General features: G+C 44.3%; 1 non-coding gene across 1 annotated transcript; it reads right to left on the bottom strand.

Moving 5' to 3' along the window:
• Window positions 1–2,729: 2,729 nt before the first annotated feature.
• On the bottom strand, window positions 2,730–2,814 carry LOC123445782. Its single transcript, XR_006631158.1, has one exon. It is a non-coding gene; the product is annotated as a small nucleolar RNA SNORD34 (small nucleolar RNA).
• Window positions 2,815–3,619: the final 805 nt, after the last annotated feature.

Here is a 3,619-nt window from a genome sequence, read left to right as displayed (position 1 = left end):
AAAGCCCCTTACGGGCCGGGGCTATAGGCCCTGTCCCCACTAGTGGGCTCTAGAGGAGTAGGCGGTGTCATGAGAATGCTTTACCATAAAATCTTATTCTTTATAAAATTCACCTATGCTACTTTGAATAATTTTAGTTCACAAAAACTATTATTTGTTCTTTAGCATTTTGTCATCTATTTTAGTTCACGCAAGTAAAGTCAGGTGCATTTGTTAGGTACTCACTTGGCTTTTAATAGATATAAAAATCCCTTTTGTTGTGAATTTTGTTATATAATTTTTGGGAGATGGAGCCACATTTTATTGGTTAAAACCAAATATCAAAAGTCATGTGCCTCTCGTTATGTAGTCCGACTGATTTCGTGATATAGGAAATTTACAAGAAGTAATAACTAAGATATGTGTCAAAATACCGACAATAGACACTCGAGAATGTAGCTCTCAACATATATTGTTAGTTATGGATGATCGATAGATCACTATATAGAACAACAAAGTACTAATTCATGAAACTTCGAGACCGGACAGTTCCTCCGCTCGGAATAGGTAAATATATGAATTGATTGCTAAAATTCAATTAACCAAGAAACTGTTATTCGTTCAATGCGTGGACTTCAAACGATCAACAAGAACTGGAAATTCAAATTAGTTCCGGCTGTCTAAAACACGTTACAAGTAGTGAACCTATTAAGCATTTTATCTTACATTAACTAAACTAGCTCGTGCGAATGCACGGGTCGGCGACTAGTATATATAATGCTGCAATGGCGTCGACTGGTAAAATGCATGGTACTTAGGTTTGGATGTTTCATGAGCATGCATGATCGATCATTTTGTTCATGCATTCTAGTACAACACAGACATGTATATGGGTGTGGAGCAGGAACACAAAGCTGTCGATCGTCTTATTCCTTCACTGCACAGATATGCTAGTATAATTAAGATAGTGCAATTGACGATATATAAGATAAAAGAGAATTAAGGGCCGGCAGCTTCTCCTCGACGGTCTTCAAGTTGAAGTTGTAAATGTTGATGCCGGTGTAGAGGCCACCCCCCTTGGAAACCCTCCTCCGCTGCCTATAGGTGAAGGGGACATCGATGCCGCTCCTCGTCGCGATGGTCTGATGGTGACCTTAGTCCAGGGCGGCGCCACGGCCTCGTACACGACCTCACGCCTCTCGTTCTTCGCCATGGCCTAGCCCCAGTCGTAGTGTCGTACGCCCCGAAGAACTCGGCTGCCGCGATGGTGACCTCCCCGCCGAGGCCGATCCTGAGAAACCGTACCCTGTGGTGGTATGGTATGGTGCGCCAGCTTGAGCTCCATGGTGGAGTCCCAGGTGCTCATCTCGTCGTCCTCGTACCCCAGATTCAGCAGCCTCTTGGTAAGCACCGCCGAGGTGGGGTTGACGAGCGTGGCCGAGGCCAGGGCCAGCACGACGGTGTCGTAAACCCTGGCGTCGTCGATCATGTAGCTGATGCAATGGATCTCCCGGTGCAGTATGGGCTCCCCGATTGCGAACTCTGCATCGGCCGTGATGGCGGCGTCGGCCGCGTTGAGGCAGTGGGGGAAGCCCAGCCTCGTGCGCCTCTTGCAGAAGTGGCCGGTCCGCACGATGTGGATGGCGAACGGGCCGTTCCCCTGTTCCCGGGGTATATATCCGGAACCACGCGGTGCTGTTGCCGGCGGGCGTTGCTCTGCTCCATACTCATGACTCATGAGTCACCAATTCATGACCCTAAAGTTCACAATGCTGAAGCCACCATGATTCTTACAACCCAAATAAGGTTCCAGCACATCATGTTGTACTTGTGCTCTCTTGTTTCATTTTTAAGCCAGAAGAACCAGGAGAGAACCTTATTTACACTGGGAAAACAGTAACACAGGAACCGCAAGCGAAGCTTATACTTAGGCCAGAAAAATAATTGTACTTATGCTTGTTTCCTTGTCTAAGTGAGAAAACGATGACACTTAAACCAAAAGGAAGAAATATAGGCAAGGAGGGTAGACATCTCCGCAGAAAGCGACCCACGGCGGTCGCCACACCGACTTCTCCAGCGCGGTCAACTTATGTGGATCCTGTGACCACACTAGTGCCTGAGCAAGCATATGTTGTCTATCCTGGTCCAGCTTACTCAAACTCGGCTTCATAAGAACAAGTATAATAAGGTACAATCAACACGCTGTAGGAATTAAAATACTATATTTTTACTGAGTTGGATGAGAGAGAAGAGAAAAGAGAAGGAAAGCGTGCTCTTCGTGAAGAGCTAGCTCTAACACATGCTCCTAGGTGCTTCGTGAGAATGAAAGGTGGGTCATATATGATAAAAATAGTACTTTTTATAGCTAACTACTGTACAAGCTAGCTATAAGATGGACTATAGGATGGCTTATAGCCAGCAGTTGGCTATACTATTAACCAAGCTCTAAAGCCTTGTCCCGAGAATAATGCTGGACTTTAGCACCTCCCTATGCCTAACCTCGGACGTCCTCATTAACACAAGCAGCACTCCTTACAATCTGCACACAAATAAACAAAATGGTAAAACTAGTCAACTAAACCTTCAAGCCCCTTATCAAAACAATGCAATGCATACCCAACCACTCTTTCTATGGAGTCCCTAAAAGTACAAAAAAAAAAAAAACTCAACAAGCACATTCCATCGAAACAGCCATGGGACGGCCACCCCTGGTCCAACAGGAAAGAAACAAAGGTACTACTGGAGTGTTGTGTAACCTCAGATTTTGCGATTGTTATCATGAAGATATTTGTCAGACGATGTCGACAATATTTGTGCAACTCATCATAGGCACGAGTCAACTCCAGAAGCAAAAAAGTAACAAGCACCGTGGCAATATTTTGTTTTTGTACGTAAGAAGGTAGGCCGATGTCTACCTTGTGTGTTCCAAAATCCAAATCAAACCAAAGTTTAAGAATCATGGATGAAACAAAGCATCATGAAGCATGTATTTCTCAAAGTGCATAAAATGCCAAAATAAAGAGACTGAGAAGAGTAGGGCACATAATTTTTATGTATTTATAGCCACATCCAAATGCTACCTGCAAAGTTTTAGCCAAGAAAGTAAAACATTTTAGCCTGTGGAAAAAAAATTAAACACCAAATGTTACCGATGAAACACTACTGCACCCATGAAAAAAATCAAGCATCCTTGCGACACTAACACAAACATGTACAAGAAATATCGAAATCTTTTGCAAATATTTGTCTTTTTTTCATACTATTCATCAGGAGCAAATCAACAAGCATCCAAATGATGAAAACAGAAGTACAGGTCAAAATGAGGAGGCACACTGCAATGGCACCTGAGCTTCCTTCTCAGGTGCTGGGCGCTATATATATGTGTGTGTAGCCTGATATTCTGATATTGAATTGCTTGGTGGCCACGGTGGACGAGGCATCCAATTTTTGACCAGCCAACCGGAAAAGCGATTGAAGAGATCGGAAACGGGAGTGGCAAGGAACAAATGGAAAGGAAAGAGGGAAGGAAGGGAGCAGGAAGCACGTTTAAGGCGTGGGCGTACGTGGCAAAGAGAAACACGGCAGCTGACGGCAGCATTCCCTCAATAAAAAAATAAGGATGCGAATAGCCTGCTCGAGC

This window comes from Hordeum vulgare, chromosome 3H (genome assembly GCF_904849725.1).
Source record: "Hordeum vulgare subsp. vulgare chromosome 3H, MorexV3_pseudomolecules_assembly, whole genome shotgun sequence".
Lineage (NCBI taxonomy): Eukaryota > Viridiplantae > Streptophyta > Magnoliopsida > Poales > Poaceae > Hordeum > Hordeum vulgare.
Note: the sequence above shows the minus strand (reverse complement) of the source record. Positions and strands in the feature narration are given on the sequence as shown.